The sequence below is a fragment of the Leuresthes tenuis genome, unplaced genomic scaffold (genome assembly GCF_036924035.1).
Source record: "Leuresthes tenuis unplaced genomic scaffold, fLeuTen1.0.hap1 SCAF_6, whole genome shotgun sequence".
NCBI classification, from domain to species: Eukaryota; Metazoa; Chordata; class Actinopteri; order Atheriniformes; family Atherinopsidae; genus Leuresthes; species Leuresthes tenuis.
In genome coordinates this window covers 27028019-27047833 of record NW_027325360.1, presented here as the reverse complement: position 1 = coordinate 27047833, position 19815 = coordinate 27028019, and positions in this window count along the sequence as shown.

The following is a 19815-nucleotide window of genomic DNA, read 5'->3' as shown; positions in this document are numbered from 1 at the left end:
GGCATTGCCCCTCAAAAAGCTGTTTTGAAGGCCACTGGCTCTTGCAGACATTTGCATTGTGGTGGATTGAGACATTTCTTTTGTGACTGTGAGCAGATTCATATTGTGTGAGGACAGAGCGCATGGCTGGCGTTCGGACTGTCCATCTGGTGGGGCATAGAGGCTTTAACGATGTATGCGTAGCTGTTCGATCTGACTTTGCTATAGCTGTGAAGATAGCCTTGAACTTCCCAGACTGATTGAAAAACACCCAACTCAGGCAGCTTTGGTGATCAAATTTACACAGTGTGCCCCACAATGATCATATACTGCAAGAGGCTGCTCCTTCTTGATATGAGCTTGCACACCTTGCCTCCTACCAGACATATTGGCTTTCCCATCATAGGTTTGACCTCGTAGCTGTGAAAGTGGGAGATTTAGGCAAATCAAAACATCTTTAGCTACACTAGCTATGTTTTCTCCAGTTGTAGATGTGACCTGATACAGGCCTATGAATTCCTCTCTGGGCTGCAAGTTTTTGTCAACAAAGCGCAGACAGAAGGACTCTTGCTCAACTCCTGCTGCATCCTGTGTCCCATCAATTATTAGGGAATACTGAACCACTGCCAATGAGTGGATTTCATGTGTGATTTTGCGTACAATTGTGTTGCTGACGATTTGAAGGACCTCGTTTTGAATTTTGGGGCTGGTGAAGCCAGCTTGAAAGTTCTTTATCACCCTCTGCCTTGTACTTAATCAACTGGTGGAAGTTGCCCTCTTTGTTTTCATGCCCCCTTAAAATATTGCAATGCAAGCTGTCATAGTTATATTGCATGGTAAATATCAAAGTAAACGTCTGTTGTATGGGATGTATTTTCGTGTCAATTATGCTTTTGAGCTGTGGGGTTGACAATTGAAAGTGCTTTGATTACTTTTGAATGATAATAATAATAATAATACATTTTTGCAGGGAAAAGTTTGTGTTAGCTTTGCTAGGTTACTTACGTGAGGGATGTTAACTTTACAAGGTTGGTTGTTCTCAGTGACGGCTTGTGGTGACATTGAATGGGTGGGCTAATGTATTATAAAAGCCAAGTAGTTGTATTTCAACATAACAGGTGTCCTGTTAGAATGTAAGTTTAAACTATCACAACAGCACAGGCCCTTTCAACAAACCACCGAAACACTATTTAGAAGAATGCACTGGTGGAAAATATACCATCTACCTATCTCTCTGGAAATACACATACTTTCACACCATACAATGTTTTAAAAAAAGGTTAACCCAGACTTGTGCTAAAAAATTGGTTTCAACTCTAGCCTATTGCAATTTGCTTTGGAACACAATAATCCAAACATCAGCACAAAACTAAAATAGTAGCTCCAGAAAAACAATGAACGTTAAGAGAGCCTTAAAAGAAATACTCCACAAAATGTGCCATCTGTGTGACATGGGGGGGTGGTCTACTTTATTTGAAGAGAAGCTCAGCACGACGATTTCTCTGGGATGCAAACAGGTAGATCACCATTCCGTTAAAGTCAGGGGATTTCTGAATGAAGTCCCGCTCAATAGAAAGCACGGTCAGTGCACTCAGTCTTTCCTGTCCCATACTACTTCTCAGAAAAGACTTGATCCTCTTCAGGGTACTGAAGCACCTCTCTGATTCTGCTGATGTCATCGGGGTTGTGATGGCTATTTGCGCCAGTTTTAGTGTTTCAGAGAAAGTTTTTTGAAGATCATTCTCTGTCAACATCTTTAAAAATGTCACTGCAGATGACAATCCCGCAACCTCCGCGGGGGTTTTTGAGGGAAACAGGCCTTCAACTGAGAAAAAAGCTCAGGACTAATCAGTTAAAAAGACATTAAGTGCCGGGCTTTCTGAAAGCGAACTTTTGACTGCTTGATCATTATGTCACAGCACTGAACGGCCACCGACGCGCCGTCGGACCTCTGCGTCCTCCGTGCTGCTGCTGCCGCTGCAGCCACGTTTTTTTCTGGATGCTGCAGGGTGTCATCTTTGATCAGCTTGTCTTTTAGCTCAGTTATGAACCTGGAAAAGTTCTTCAGGGCTTGCCCGGTGTTCAGAGGATCCGTGGTGATTTTGTACGGAACGTCGACATGCATCAGGGCCAAATGAAAAAACGATAAAAAGAAAATTAAGTTGTCACCCTCCAGTAAAGTGGACAGACCATGAGCTTGTTGGACTGACACACTGTCCCAGGATTGACTGCTTTGGATTTGTTCAAAACATGCCTTCAGAGTGTTTTGCTGCTCAAACACTGTGTGGACTGTGCGGCTCTTAAAATTCCACCGTGTTTGTCCCGACACAATCCTTCTGTCGCACACTTCATCCAGGACCGCGGTTCTCTTGGGAGACTTGGAGAAAAACGTAGCAAACGCTGTTATGTTTGCAAAAAAGATTGTGACAGGTGTGAGACAAGAGCAGGCCTAACCTGAATTATCAGGTTAAACTGATGCGCATAACAGTGTACGAAGTGCGCGTGAGGAAACGTCTCTCTTAATCTGGCCTGCAAGCCGGACGCTGCGCCGCTCATAACAGCAGCCCCATCAGAAGTCTGTGCGATCAGCTTATTTTCCAATTTAAAAGGTTGGATTTTTCTTTCAGAACTTTTTCAAGTCCCTCTGTGGTTCTGTCCACTAATGGAGAAAAGCAAAGAAAGCGAAACATCCAGTGATGTAGCTGAGCACAATCACGCACTGACTCAGACATGCCACATCTGTGGTCTCATCAGTTTGCACCGCCACAAATGGTGCTTGCGATATCTCATCAGCCAATTTCTTTTTGTAAACCAATAGCATGCAGTCAAGCAACTCATTCTGGCTGGTCTTTGATGTATATTTTGTAACCTGTGTGTTTGACAGGTGACCAGCTAATTGGCTATCTAAAAAGGAGAACTGGTCAACTAGATCCATAAACGGTTACATGCTGCCATTCCGACACGGGTCTCCAATTGTCGGAATGGCGACACTTAATTTTCTATTAAACGTCCCGTCATTCCGACACTTTTTTCCTCCTATGGCGGTATGTTTTTTTTTTTAACATACCGCCATTCCGACAGTTTCTTTTAATAGCCTATGTTTTACCCAAAACATTTTGCACTAATGATATGCCGGCGCAAATACGCCCTAAAATACGCGCACAAACTCTGCACATGCAGAGGCCACAGCCTCGCAAACAAACTTTAATAATCTATTATCAAAATCCCCTGAAATGTCAAATATAAAAACACAGATATTAAAGTAACTCTGGCGAGACTGAAACTGATTAAGCAGAAATACAGTGTCAGTGACCTGTCTCAGCAGCCAGCTGGAGCGGAGCTCTCCACAGAGCCCATGCGTATTTTGCACGCTGTCATCATATGCAAAAGTAATAATTGCAATTACAGATATCACGGCTACTGCACAGGACACAGTTGCGAGCACTCTGCCTTGCCTTGCCAATAGGAGAATAGATAAATTACAGCATAGAACGTATAAAACACAACAAAATACAGTAAAAACGTTTATTCATGTTATTCACGTGATTTATGAGTACTCGCTCCAATTTTGGGAAGCGCAGATGGGCTTTGCGCATTTGGCACAAACACACAGCCGTTGCGCAAGGCTTTATACAGCCTGTTGATATCTTAAGGACCTAACTGGTCACACCTGGGAGTAAATGTCATGTAGAGATTGTTTTTACATGACATTACAGCTGAACATATAGCTTTCATCCACAAACCAACGTGGGAGAGCCCGAAGACGCATGTGCCAGACGCACATAGGCATGCGTAGAACCAATTTTGACCACTTTATGCTGTTTATTTGCTTTCTTCTGGTGAACTTTCGTTTCTTTTGGATTCTTGTGCGTGTTATGGAGCCGTTTCGGTCCATGTTTGTAAGCCTTTTTTTCCTGGATTAAATTTTCGGAAGTTGAAACAAGTGGCATTGGAGTGTGTGATTGAAAACCACCGCGGTCTGCTTCTCCTCCTCCAGTTGCCGAGACTTTGTGTTTTTAATAACGCTTATCTGTAAACATGTGTTAAACATTTAAATTGCATGAACATAAAGAAGGGACTCACCTGTTGAGTAACGCACATTTCCTTATATGGAAAGCCTTGTCGGAATGGTGGAACGTTTGAATGTCGGAATGGCGGGATGTCGGAATGGCGGGATTTCGGAATGGGTGTTGCCACCCATCCATAAACACACCTCGATTTAGGGAAGTGGGAGACTCATCTAACACAGTCCACGATCCCTGATAAAGCGTGTCTATTTTTCTTAACAAGCTCGTTGTGTCTCAGTACAGCAATGCGGTGGCCCTCATCAAGTTGACAGGCGATGTTCACTTTAACCAGCATTGACAGCTTTACGCCATTTCCGATGTGAGTTGTGCTGCATTCATGTTTCCTGATTTTCTCAGACAGATGTTTCAGATCCACTACTCCTTGCTCGGTTCAAGCTGTGTCTCCTCTGAAAAGTAAGCACGGGAAACACAAAAGTGACTTTTTAGCTAGGCTAGCCGTTAGCCAATCCTTTCTCTCAAACCAAGTTACACAAAAGCTACGATTTTCGCGCTTTTCTCTCTGTGTAATTTGGATATCCTTTGGATGATGTGCCCCTACTTTTTTCACCTAAGGATATTGAAGAAAACGGATTCGAAAGTAAATAATCCACTTCGTTAACGCCGATGCCTGCCATTGTCCAAGTTTCGCCCTACACACACACACAAAAGCGCGCGCCCAACTCCCATCAAGTAGAGTGTCTGTCATTGATCTGTCCAGATTTTGCTCCGCCTCTGAACAAAAATAAAAAAATAGTTTGTTTAAAGTTTTTATTGGGCTTAGTGGGATAAGCAGACGTCCCATATACAGAGGCTAGTCCTCGATGCAGTTGGCCCCTGTTCGAGTCCCGAACCGGACGGCCATTTGCTGCATGTCATTCCCTCTCTCTGCCCTGTTTCCTGTCTCTCTCCACTGTACTATCAATAAAGGCACTGAAAAAACCCCAAAAAATACTTTAAAAAAATTATTTATGAATTATTTATATATTATATTCTAATTTTTATTGAATAATGTAGGGAGGGCTGAGCCCCGTTTGCCCAATTATACCAGCCGTCCCTGGTTGTTCTGCATTTGCAAATAGATCAACAAGTTACTATTTAATTTTTACCATTATTGGGCTCTAAGCACTGTCATCACTTACCTGTTTTGTGAAATGTCATCTTTTCCAAAGTACTTTTTTTTATCTTTATTACCAAATTTAGTTATTTTGAAAGGATATGTATCAGAACCATGGGGATTGAACAGGATTGAGCCATGTACCAGATCTATGACACGACCACTAATTATGCTTGAATATGATCAGTCAATAGTAACAAATCTCACTCTACAAGCAACTATTCAAACTTGCAATTTATGTTAGAGCCGATGGACTGGAATAAGTATGACTGGTACAAACATTGTTAAATAAACAGAAAAATTGTGTGTTTGTACAGGAAAAATAAAAAGAATAGGAATAATAATATATATTGTTGTTATTACTATAAATAATACATATTATATTATTGATAAATAATGATAAGAATAAAAAGAATAATAAGAACAAACTGGAACAATAACAACAGTGTGTGTTAAACAAAAAACATTAACAGACAAAGTGTGGCAGTGAAACCATAAACACACACATACACAGATGGCTCTGGAAAAAGGGAAAGAATGTCCTCACAGCCACCTCACTCAAGACAGCCAGGGAGAGGGCTTCTGCATGTGTCGCAGGACATCCTGCCGGACTGTAGAACATGTTAGACTGGAGCCATGAGTGTTGGGGAGGTCCTTTAAATACAGAGGCTAAAGGCTGGTGACATAAATGGACAGAGATTGTAAAGGTGAAGGCAGGGTTACAAGTTCTTACTTTGTTTAAGGGTCCTCAATGAAAACTGAAACCAATACTAATTAGTTGCAGTTCAACTTTGGGATAATTTACATAGATATAATCTGTTTGAAGCCAGGATTCAGAGTGCATCATAGCACAGAAACAGCACTGGTGAAAGTTACCAATGATCTCCTCTTAGCCTCTGATAGCGGACTTGTTTCTGTGCTTGTCCTGTTGGATCTCAGTGCTGCATTTGATACGATCGATCACAGCATTCTGTTACAGAGACTTGAACATGTTATTGGGATTAAAGGAACTGCATTAGGCTGGTTTAAGTCATATTTATCTGATAGATTCCAGTTTGTTCTTGTAAATGAAGAATCTTCCTCACACAATGGAGTAAGTCATGGAGTTCCTCAGGGTTCTGTGCTTGGACCGATTCTTTTTACTTTGTACATGCTTCCATTAGGTAACATTATTAGACAGCATGGCATACATTTCCATTGTTATGCTGATGATACTCAGCTGTACTTATCTATGAAACCAGATGAAACCAATAGGTTGGTCAGACTACAAGCCTGTCTTAAAGACATAAAGACCTGGATGACTCAGAACTGTCTGCTTTTAAATTCAGACAAAACTGAAGTTGTTCTCTTTGGACCTGAGCGCTTCAGGGAGAAATTGTCTAGTTATATAGTTACTCTAGATGGTATTTCCTTGGCTTCTAGTTCTACAGTGAGGAACCTTGGAGTTATTTTTGACCAGAATTTATTATTTGACGCACATATAAAACTGGTTTCTAGGACTGCCTTCTTTCACCTTCGTAATATTGCTAAAATCAGGAACATCCTGTCTCAGGGTGATGCAGAGAAACTAGTTCATGCATTTGTTACTTCAAGATTGGACTACTGTAATTCCTTATTATTGGGCTGTCCCACATATTCTCTGAAAAGCCTCCAGCTGATCCAAAATGCTGCAGCCAGAGTTCTGATGAGAACTAACAGGAGAGATCATGTTTCTCCAATTTTAGCTTCTCTTCATTGGCTCCCTGTTAAATTCAGAATAGAATTTAAGATTCTTCTCCTCACATATAAAGTTCTTAATGACCGAGCTCCATCATATCTTAAAGATCTCATTGTAAGATATTTTTCTAACAGAGCACTTCGCTCCCAAACTGCAGGTTTACTTGTTGTTCCCAGAGTTTCTAAAAGTAGAATGGGAGGCAGAGCCTTCAGTTATCAGGCCCCTCTCTTGTGGAATAAGCTGCCAGTAAATGTCCGGGAAGCAGACACCCTTTCCACTTTTAAAATTAGGCTTAAAACTTTCCTTTTTGATAAAGCTTATAGTTAGGGATGGCTCAGGTAATCCTGAAACATCCCATAGTTAAGCTGCTATAGGCTTAGACTGCTGGGTGACCTCATCTGTCACACCTTTCCTCACTTTGCTCTCTTTTTCCCCCTGTTTAATTTCACAATTGATTTTATGTACATGTGACATTATTGTGGTTATTAACGTATGTTTCCCTGTTCCAACAGATATCCTTTGAATGGCGTTGTGGTGTTTTTCCCCCCTCTTTTCCCTCTTTTCTGTCTTCTCAAACCCCAGCTGGTCGAGGCGGATGGCCACCCTTCCTGAGTCTGGTTCTGCCAGAGGTTTCTTCCAGTTAAAAGGGAGTCGTTCCTTTCCACAGTCGCCACAGGCACGCTCAGGACGGCAGATTGGACTGAAGACAAGTTTAGGTGCAATCTGTTGGTTTCCTTAGCTAGGATATTAATTTTTTAATTGGCTCTATATGAATTAATTGGATTATGATTAAAATTAATTGAATTCCAATTGGCTTGAATTGGACTATATTATTTAAGTGCCTTGAGATGACAATTGTTGTAATCTGGCGCTATATAAATAAAATTGAATTGAATTGAATTGAACGCCCTCACAGCCAACAAAGCCTCCATCCACCAAAGATAAGCTGATTGAAAAGTGTGCTGAGGTCTTCACAGGACTATTTATTTGAAGTTATTTGTGAGTTGATGAAACCAAACATTACATTACAACAGTGAAATGTTGTAAATTGTCACCATTTCATCTGTCCTGCAGACAAAGCCTTGTGCATTAAAGGAATACTCCGATTATTGGGGAGTTAACCCTTTCTCCATCATTTTCATAGTGAGACAACATGATCAGTATCTTTTTTGTGTCTGTACATCCAGCAGCTGTCTTTCAGCTCTTAACATCGCAGTTTAGCTCAGTGTAAACAATGGCAGTGGGTACAAGTCAGTGGCATGATTTGCGCTAAGCTAAGTTGCGATGCTAGCAGTTGGAAACCGGCCGCTGTACTATATCATTTCAGATAATTTTGAGGAATTTCTGCTTTATTTGATAGTGACAGTCGAGTCAGAAAAAGCAGGGGGGGGAGAGGAGGAAACACACCAAAGCGCTCCTTCCAAATCAAACCCCAGATGCTGTGGTTTGGATTCAGCCTTGATATGTGATACCTCTCTATCAGGTGAACTACTAGACAAACCAAATGCATCTGCATTTAAAACAGAATGCTTTTTTTTCTTTTCCTTTCTAAATCTGAAGTCATATAGGCAAGGCATGTATCACATATTGAGGCTGTTTGCTTACCACAGCGACCCAGGGTTTGAATCCGTCCTGGGCCGTTTGCTGCATGTCATCCCCCCTCTCTCCCCCTGGATTTACTGTCTCTCTCAGCTGCATCATTCAAGATAAAACAGAAACCACAAAAAAGAATATGTACAAGGTGTTGTACTTAAATAACTCAGTTTTGGAGATGAAAGATGTATTTCTCTCACTTCACAGGCTGGTAACTTCACCCTGCTGGTATATACCAAACGGTTGGTTAGCAAGCAGCTCATGCCAGTGTTTGACTTAACTCATGGATATATTTGGTATTCTTTTTTTTTTATCTCACTCTCATTGAGATGCTGGTGAATACAAATCAAATTTCCCCTTAACTGTGTCTGCTCCTTGAAGATGCACCTATGAGAACTGGTCCAAATTATACACAGCCAGTGAAAAAAAGAAAGTAGCCTAACCAGCAAACTCCCCCGTCACTGAGCGTGCACCAGAAGACTGTGGAAAGAGGAGAGGGCCCTTTTAACAGGAAGAAACCTCCATCGGAACCAGAACCAGGAAGGGCGACCATCTGCCTCAACCAGCTGGGGGTTGAGAGGACATATGTATTATTTCATATGTATTATTACAAATAAAAGTACATTTCCAACTAGAAAAAAAGACTCAAACATTAATTGCTATAGCACTGAATAAACATTAAGTAGAACATCCTGTAAAGCAAACTATTTAAATGACATATTATTGTAGAATAAATATAAAAGAGCCAAGAAGTCTGATCTTAAAACGAAGCCTAACTTGAACTTACAGCAGCAAAGGTCATCCAGAAAACTACAACTTTTTCCCACACGATCACCATAATAAGCAGTGCCTCTGCTTCATACTGTGCTGTTCGGATCAATAATGCCTTTTTTGAGTAGTGGGTTGTCTCACTTGCTGAAAAGGCCCTCTGATCTGCCACCAAACTGGGAGATTGTTGGTGATTTTTTTTCTGGGTCTTGGTTAAACAAGGCAAACACTGGACAGGACAGGATAATGACTATGATATTAGGGATATGTTTAAAGTCAATAGACCTAAAAAAATTGAAAACAGACCACATTGTAGTCTAATGCTCACTGTACCTAATGTAGCATTTACTTCCATGTCAGTGTGGACACCATCAGCAGGACCCCGCAGGGAGTTGAACCCTGTCCCATTACTGGGAGCCCTTACCAGTGTCTTTTGCTTTTTGATGCCACATGACAAGATGAACATTTCTTTATTTTTCCTTTTGATTTTAGCAGCAGTCTCGAATACGCTTTGAGTAATGTAGACGATCCTGTTGAGGAGACATGTTAGTTCATACAAAAAGAACAGAAACTATGAAAGAGCGACAAAGCTATGAAACATGCCACCATTTTAAGATGATAATGTTAGATTATAATCCAAAATGTTGAACAAAACCATGTTTTATGTGTATCTTACCAAAGTCACGCATGACTATCTCAAACTACTTCATGATCAACATTATTTGCTTTTCTCTTCAAAGTTTTTATTAACCAGCCCTGACAGACTCCTGATATAACTCAGTGCCACAAATGTTGGACCAGCTGGGAGTATTTTTTTCTCAGACTGCACCCCTAACAACAGTAATCCTTGTACTTTATGTACCGTGTGCCCAAGTTGTGATTGATTGAATTTTGACTGAAAAAAAGTTGATTATTTTTATTTGTTCATTTAAATTGAAATGCATTATTGATATTATTTATTTGTTTAATATTTTATTTGTTAGCCCAATTCTTTCACTGGAAACCCAAGAGAAATCTTAATTTCACAGACGAAGTATTATTGACTAAAAGTATTTATTCACTGAAAGCATTTATTTGGGTCACAGGTAATGTATATGGCAGCGCTGGACTCCTCCGTCAGAACGAGCCCTGATCTCTGCAAATAGTTGATATTAATCTTCTTCATATTTCTTTTACAGAGGTTATAGTAACACGAACAGGCCAACCACCGTCCATGTCACGTTCTCGGGATGGGATAAACAATGTAAACAGAATATGAATACATAATGTCGAATGAATAAAGTATTTTTCAATTCTATTCTATTTGTTAGGATATGTGCTCTCATCAAACATATTATTTGGTGTAAATATTAAGTTGAATTGTATTATCATTTGTTATGTTCACGCACGAGGGAACTTTTGTCTATGTTATATGCACCAGGTTTTATCACAAAGTTAAAAACAAGTTGTTGCGCTCTAAAGTTTTTTGGGGAGGATGTGCGGGGTGAGCTGCTGTTTGCGGCTGACTGAGATGGGGGGAAGTATGACCAGTTTTCTCTCCTTGGCTTTCGGGATCTGTTTGCTTCCTGTTGGGCCTCCAGGCTCGCTCTCCTCCGTCGTTTTGTCTCTACCTTCGGAAATGGGTGGAAGGCGGGTGAAAGCAGATTTATTATGCACTCTAAACTCTCTCACCTCATATTCCAATTTATTTTTTTCCTCGCGCGCCTTATCAAACGCAGTCTGGCACGCGCGAATCATCAGATCTTGTCCTTGTAGCTTCTCTTTTAGGCTCCTGTTTTCCCACAGACTCCTTTGGAGCTTTTTCAATGCATCATCTGGCCGTCGGGCCAGCATCTGTTTCAGCTCCTCGATCTCTTTGTCTTTTTCCTCCAGGTGCTTCGTTTTTTCCTCCAACAACTCATTGAGACGCAGAAGACGCTTCGTGGTAGTTTCCTTCTGCATTTCTTCTGTTTTCTTTTCTTTTTTTAACATCGGCGGCATGTAGTCGATGACGTACTGGTACATAGTTTTAAAATCCTGCAGAGCCTCGTTATCTTTCCCCAGGTTACTCTTCTCATTTGTCAGGGAACTGACGATCTCTTCCAGTGCGCGCTTTCCTTTCTCCTGCTGCTCCAACCTGGCCTCCAGCTTCACGATCACCTCTTCTCTCTGCCTCAGGTCTTTGGCAAACTGTTCATTGTGAGCTTCTGACCTGGACAGAACTTCCTTTGCGCGGGTGAGTTCCTTATCAAGCAGCTTTACCCTTTCTTTGGCAGTGTCCTGCACGTCTTTTTGGTGAGCCTTGGTTTGGTCCACCTGGTGCTGAAGAGAGACAATCTCGACGCTTCTCTTGTCCAACTCCTCGGACTTTTGACTGTTGTGTCTATGCAGCCTCGCGTTGATGTTCTTCAGTGAGTCGTTTTCTTTTAACAACTCACTGAGCTGGGCCTGGACTTGGGACCGTTTTTCTTCCATTATGACGACCTGCTTCTTGAGGTCTTCGATCTGCAACATGAGCTGTCTTTCACTGTCCTCTCTGTTTCTTAGCTCTCTGCTCAGCAGGGCATTGGACTTGTATTTGTCAGTCGTTATGGCTGTGATCTTCTTATGATCACTCTCGTATTTGTCATTGAGCCTGTTGATCTCTCTCTGGAGCTCGGTGTTGGCCCTCTGCATCTGCTCGGCCTCCTCTGCCTGAGTTTTTGTTTGCGCCTCCTTGTACTGAACCTCTCTCTGCAGCTTTTCGATCAGCGGGTTTTTCACCGTGATCGTGTTTCTCATCTCCTCGTTTCGGATTTTCTCCTTCTGTAACTCGTTCGCCAGAGTTTGTGCTTCTTTCTTCCAAGCCTTGGAGTTGTCCTCGCATTTTTTTAGTTCTTTCTTTAGCTGGCTGTGTTCCCCTTGTAACAGGTCGTGTTGCGCCATCACGTGTTTCAGGTCTTCTACTTTGTCAAACAAAATATCATTGCTCTGCCCCTCCTGATCCAACTTCTCTAGTGTTTCAGCGTGATTTCCGCGCTCAGTCTGTAACAGCGCCATCGTTTCCTGTAATTTGATTTGCATTTGCTTGTTCATTCTCTCCGTCTTGTCATATTTGTGCTGCAGTTTAGACATGGCCGCTTCCTTCTTTTTGAGTTCCTCTTTGACCATCTTATAATGTATGAGATCCTTTTCCTTTTGGTTCCTCCAGGATTTGTCTACGGCATGTTGTTGACGGAGCTGCTGGGATTCGCTTTGAAGCTTGATGTTTCTGTTATTTAAAATTTCATTTTCATCTTGGAACTTCTTTAGTTCCTTGACTTGGTCTCTCCAGACCTTACACATTTTGTTTTCCTGTCTGAGCGTTGCAATCTCACGGTTTTTTGACAAAATGGTTTCGTTAAGGACCGCTTTCTCTTTTTTAAGATTATTAATTTCTGCCATGAGCTGTTTCTCAGTGTCCTGAAAGCACATATTGGTCTGGGACTGACTTAGATCGTTGACACCAGCCATTTTAAAAAATATTAAAAACTATTGCTTTTGATAAATTATTGTTATAATCTGCTGTTCCAAACACGGTCTACTCGCAGTAGTTTGTGTGCGTTGGGAAGAAACTGAAAATTAAATCCGAAAAGATTTTAGTTCCAGCTTCTGTGTGATTCTGGTGGATGCTTAATGAAAACCTCAGATAGAGTCCTGTGTTCTACATTCCTGTGTTCTACAGTGTGTCTGAACAGAAAAGGCAAATCTTGATCCGAACGGATAAAGCCTCTTATGATAATACGTCACGGTTGCGTCAATTATGACGCGCTGTGACGTATTAGGGGAGAATAAAGGATAAGTCATAGCATCATAACATAGACGTTTTCTGACGTTATCCCTTCATAAAAACAGGGAGCGTTAGAAAGCCAACGCTATTTATGTATTGTAAACTTTTTTAATGAACTAAGCTCTCTCTACGTTTTCAAATGTCTCACACTCGTGAACGCACTATAGCTGTTCAGACGCTATTGAATGCACCACACCTCTGTGTGAATTGCTGTGCTGTGACTGGAGAACTGGATGGGACTCTCTGGCACAGTACTAGACTGGTTTACTTCTTACCTGAAGGACAAGGACTACTTTGTGTCTATATAACTTTAAATCTGAGCACAGGAAAATTATGTATAGGGTTCCCCAAGGCTCCATCATGGGACCTATTTTATTTAATATCTACATGCCAGAAATCTGTGTGTATTCATGGACTCAGACCTGAATTTTCAAAACCATATTAAGACTGATAGTCAGCTTACTATCACCTGAAGAATATCTGGAGGATCAAAGGACTCTTGTCTCAACAGGACCTGGAAAAATTGGTCCATGCATTGGTCGCCTCAGGCACGCTCAGGACGGGAGATTGGACTGAGGAGAAGTTTCAGTGCAATCTGTTGGTTTCCTAAGCTAGGAAATTGTTTTTGAATTGGCTCTATAGGAAATATGGATTGGATTATGATTACAATGAATTGAACTCCAATTGGCTTGAATTGGACTATATTTATTAAATGCCTTGAGATGACATTTGTTGTAATTTGGCTTTTCTGTCATTTCTTTAAGTAGTCTTCAGGAATAGTTCTCCAGGCTTCTTGAAGGACATCTCAAAGCTCTTCTTTGGATGTTGGCTGCCTTTTGTTCGGTTCTCTGTCAGATGATCCCACACTGCTTCAGTAATGTTGAGGTCCGGGCTCTGGGGAGAATTCATCCCTCCATCAGAGCTGTTGCCACTGATTTTCAGTCCACTTCTTGTGTCATTTGGCATAGCTCAGCCTTTTCTCCCTGTTTCCCTTCCTTAAGAATGGCTTCTTGACAGCCACCCTTCCATGGAGACCATTTCTGATGAGGCTTGGGCAAACAGTAGGTCCAGATGCATCTCTGAGGTCCTGTGTCAGGTCTTTGCTGGATTTTTTTCCTCTTTCTGAAGGACATCACTTTCAGAAACTGTTCATCTGCTGTAGATAGTTTTTTAGGCCTGCTTTTTGTACTTTTGTCCACCACTATCTTTTGTATTTTTCATCAATGCAGCTAAAGAAATGGGAACACTTCAAGTGGCTTTGTGACAGTTTGCCAATAACAAAGTGCCTAAATATACAATTCTGGATAGGTTCTTTGCTATGTTCTGTTATGTGTCGACGAAACACTGGTTCACAATTTCAGCTCCGTGCTATATTGTGCTTGAATGATTCCTAAGTTTGTGTTAAGCGGTTCAACCAGCCAAAAAACAATAGTTTTTTCTTCTGAAAATGATCAGGTACTGGTAGGACTGGACTGTATGAATGAAAAAGCAGCCAATGAAATCTGAACGACCTTCACCTTCAGAGAGCCTGGATTTTATCTCATGGATTTTAAGTATTACAGGAAAGTCTGGCTGCTTGGACGCAAAACATACAGAAGTGAGAGGTGGCTCAAAGTTTTTGCTCAGAACTATATTCTTTACTGTCATTTTATCTCATGAAAAAATAGGTTCTAACAATATTCACAGCACAAGAATTAAAATACCACCACACTGGTGGTTAGCACTGTCACCTCACAGTGAGAGGGTTCCAGGTTCAATCCCCACCTGGGGCTTTTCTGTGTGGAGTTTGCATGTTCTCCCCGTGCATGGGTTCTCTCTGGTACTCTGGCTTCCCCCCACTGTCCAAAAACATGCATGTTAGATTAATTGGTGACTCTAAAATTGTCCTTAGGAGTGAGTGTGCATGGTTGTTTGTCTTGTTTGTATCTCGCCCGATGACCGCTGGGATAGGCTCCAGCCCTCCCGCAACCCGACTGACGGATTAAGCGGGTATAGAGAATGGATGGATGGCTGAATCGCACGGATCCATTTCACCAAATGTTCTCTTGACCCATTGGCCAATTAACTGGAACAGCTGGGATTGATGAACACCAGGAAAAGTAGCAGCTAATCTATTCTATTCTATTCTATTCTATTCTATTCCATTCTATTCTATTCTATTCTATTCTATTCTATTCTATTCTATTCTATTCTATTCTATTCTATTCTATTCTATTCTATTCTATTCCATTCTATTCTATTCTATTCCATTCCACCCATATCCTGAGTCAAATATCTGAGCTCCTTGATGAAGGAGGTGGCTTCTTTTCTACAGGTAAAAAAGCAAATTCATGAATTAAAGTTTGTTTACAGTCCTTATGGCCTAAGGTAAAAACTGTTTGTGAGTCTTGTTGTGTGAGATTTGATTGATCTGTCACGCCGGTCAGAAGTCCACCTCTTCAAGGTTCCTTTTGGAGACCTCCTGAGATGCCTGGGCCTTGTCCCTTTCCAACGTTAAGAAACTCTTCACCTTACACACTGTCGAGCTCTTTATGAGGGTGAAGAGCTTGCCCCCAGAGCTACAAATTGAAGACACTCAGCTCATCGTGTGTTTCTTTCTGCTGATGAGTAACAAACATGCAGTAACAGTCAAAAGACTCAAAGACCAAACACAATTGAAGTATGAATGCTTTTGTAAAAATTGATAAATGGTAAAAGTGCTGATTCAACTTCTTAGTGCTGTATGAGCTGTGCTGTAGCGGCGCGTTGATGAAGTCATCCCACTAGACAGGTTTAAAAAAAAAAACTGAACTTCCCCTTTAAAGGCAAACATTAAAGTAAAAAACTGTACACAATAAAATAGAATAAAATCGGATGTAATGAAATGAGAATGTCATAAATAAGAATGTATACCCACAGATATTGTCTGAGGATGAAAATAAACTTGCACTTAGTGCAAGTTCCAGTTTGGGGGTAGAAGTGTATGTGAGCAGGGGGGTGAGTCTGGGAGGATGTTACCAGCTGTTTCAGTACAAATATTCAATAAATATCTTCCAACAAGTTGTACTTACAGCAAACAACTTGAGGGTTGCTGATCCACTTTTCTTGGGTTTAGATCTGATACCTGAATTTTGATGTCTGCCAAATCACACGTTCCAATACCTGAGCACTACATTTTCAACTGATAAACACAGATCTTTCACCAAATCTCAGTATATGGAGTACCTCAGCGATTAGTCCTTGTCCCTCTCCTTTTCTCCACCAACATGTGACCACACATGGCGTCGGTCCTGGGGTCCTAAAGACCTATGCAGAACAGCTAAGTGGGATTCTACAGCACCTCTTCAACCTTAGGCTGAGTCAGGAGAAAGTTCCAGTTGTGGAGGACATCCTGCCTTGCTCCTGTACCTAATAAATCTCATGCATCTGCCCTCAGTGACTACAGACCAGCTGCCCTTACAACCCATGCCATGACTGTTACTGGGTCACCTAAGCAGGTTAAAACCTCTCAGGACCCACTATAGTTTGCTTATCGTCCTGGGGTAGTTAAAGAAGATGCCGTCATCTACCTGGTTCAGTGAGTCCACTCTTATCTGGCCAAAGCAGGCAGCGCGGTGGGAATCATGTTCTTTGATTTTTACAGTGCTTTTAACATAATTCAGCCTGCACTATTATGTGAAAAGCTCCAGAAAGTACAGGTGGATGCCACCTCAATCATGTGGAGTATTGACAACCTGACAAAGAGACCACAGTTTGTGACACTGAAGAGTTGTGGTCGTCAGCACAGGAGTACCACAGGGGACTGTACTCTTCCCATTTTGTTTCACTCTGTACTCCTCAGGCTTCCAGTATAACTCAGTCATCTTCAGAAATATTCAGTTGACTGCAGATGGTGGGCGTATCAGTGATGGACAAGAGGCTGAGTACTGGGAACTGGTCGATCACTTTGTGGTGTGGAGTGAGAGCAATCAGTTCAACTTAAACAAACAAAACAAAATAGGTAATTGTGGATTTTAGGAAGACTAGGAGTCTCCATCCCAGGTTGAGAGATGAAGGTGGTTGAGGAATACAGGTACCTGGGGGTTTACCTGGACGGCATGACTTGATTTTAAAATGCAACTTTGAGGCTGTCTACAAGAAAAGGACATAACACACTGTTCTAACTTAACTTGAGCAAGCTGAGTTCCTTTAATATCTGCACTAAAATGCTGTGTATCTTCTGAAAGTGTCAGCTCTATTTTCAGAGCTCCTGGACCTGACTGTAAAAGGAAGAATGCTGTACAAGTTGGTGAACATATAGAACAACACTAAACATCCTCTTTGTGAGATTGTGTTGAAACAGTGATGTGTGATCAGTATGAGGCTTCTTCAGCTCTTGATTCTTAATCTATTGAAACAGTGAATTTCTTTTCAGTATGTCCAGATGGCCCAGTTCCATACTTTGCTGTGAAACAATAAGTATTTCTGTTTGGAGCTCTGGAAGCTTTTAACCTTGTTAATTTGTCCTTAGATCTGGTTTGTTGTTTCACAAATACAGCTCTAACTACTATTTTTAATGGAGTTGGTTCACACATTTAACATGGAAAGAGCTACACACAAAAACATTGTTAAACACCTTTGCACTTATAGCCTTAATCCAACAAGAAACGTGTCGTATATAGACTGTCAAACAGGTTATTGGTCTTTTTAAAATGTATTAACAAACAACTGAAAATCTCTGGGAAAATCATTAGGAAAATGAAAAGATACCACATGAAATACTGACTACTGTAACTAAAGAAAGAAAAGAAAATCCTATGGTTGCATTAAAGGCATCCCTATTTTTTTTCAGGAGGTGGATCTCCAAATAACTGTTATCTTTCAGCTGATAAACAAAATCCCTCACCCAAATTCATGACTTTTACTGCGAGGACAGAGCACACATACTTGTATCGCTCTCTCTACACGGTCGGCTTTTTGTTGGATAAAGGCTTTAGGTGCAGGTGATTTACTAGTTTTTATATATAGCTTAGGTTAAATGTATGTACCGAATGTCATAAACTCAATTAAAAACAGTGGTTGGAGACATATTTGTTTGTTTGTTCTTGAGCCATTTTTTCTCACCCATTAACCATTTCTATTAAACTCCATACATGTGAAAAATCTGAACAGAAGTACTTTCTGTTTCACAGCAAAGTATGGAGTGCTGAATGCTGAAATGTACGTGACTATTTCAATAGATGACATCATGAAACCTTTGATTTACTAAATCGTGTTTCAAAACAGTATTTAAATAATTGAGTAAGATTTCCTATTGAATTATTCATTTGCAGCTTTGAATACAGAAAATGCAAGGTAAAGCATCAAATAGCTTCATCCAGCTATCGCTGCTCGTATGGTCATTGGTTGTGCGCATGCGCAGATTTACATTGAATCAAACTATTTAAATTGAACTAGTTCATCAGAAAATAACCAATCACGACGTAAGAGTGTGGCGCACAGAAACGGCGTTCATTACGGTGTTGTGCCAAAAAGTGATTGTCTGCCAGAATCTGATTTCTGACCGCGGGAGCACGCACAACAGCCAGTTAGCACAAAACCGTCTTCTTTGCTCTGAATTAAACGGTCATAATATGCAAATGCACACAACTGTATTATAATGTAGGCCTAATTATAGCAAAGTCATGTGTCTTTGAAAGTTTAACATTTATCACGTAACGGCAATTACGTGGTAGACATGTCTCTATGTGCTTGGTATGTCTGATGACTTTGTGTAGCCCTATCTTTGGAAATTAGACTAATGAATATGATTTATCGGTGGGTTTTCAATAAAGATATGATAACTTTTGCAACGATCCTCGTGACTGCATTGTTTTTTCACCTGATCTGGGCCCTACGTGGCATTTGCTTTCTCGTGTTTTGATGTGTTTTGCAGTTTTTAATCAGTTTTCACCTGTCAAAAACTGATTGAAGGCATGGTATAGTTACTCAAATGTTATTTCTGCCTAAATATTACGTGATCTCATTCATAAGCTTCATAATGTAAAGATCTAAGCTCACAGGACAGCTTGGAATTCTTTTAAAGAACCATTACAACAGAAAATTGAGTTTTTCACCTGCCAAAAACTGATTGCAGCTCCTTCCTTGTAACTTCATATGTGACAGATCAGCTCACATTACACCTCACACTAGCCCTTGACAGAATTTACAAGTAGTGAAAAGTAAAGAGATAAGATATATTCTTCAAAATATTACAAGTGACATTAGTGAGGCAGAACACCCCTGTCAGTCCAACATCAAGAGCTTGAAACAACATTTGTCCAGTGTAAAAATGCTATTTATGCATTGCATTGGCCCCTTTAAGGTAGGCTGCACATGCATCGACTGTGTGCAGCCTGCACACTTCAGATATTAACAGACCTTCTTAATTGACAGTGCATGCATTGGATGCAAGATGCACTTGAGTGAGACATCATTCATCATGGATCCCTGTCTATTTGACCAAATAAAGTTTTTCTTGATAGATGGACCTCCACACTTGTATTTTATGAAGCAGGGTTGTAACTTTTGTTTGAAAGGCGACAGACACACACATACACAGTATGTACACACAGTGTGTCTTTATAGTCCATTAGTCTAGCTTTGGGTTGCTGTTATGCATATATATATACACGTGTATTTATCTATAGTCGGCTACTCTCTGTTTTTTGCAGACTTCTGTCAGGTTTCACTGGTCACAGAGGCCCCTATCGGGCTGGATGATCTAAAAATGTTGGTTATTTTTAAAGCAACACTAGAGAAGTTTGTCAGCATTAAAAATGTACTTCTGACT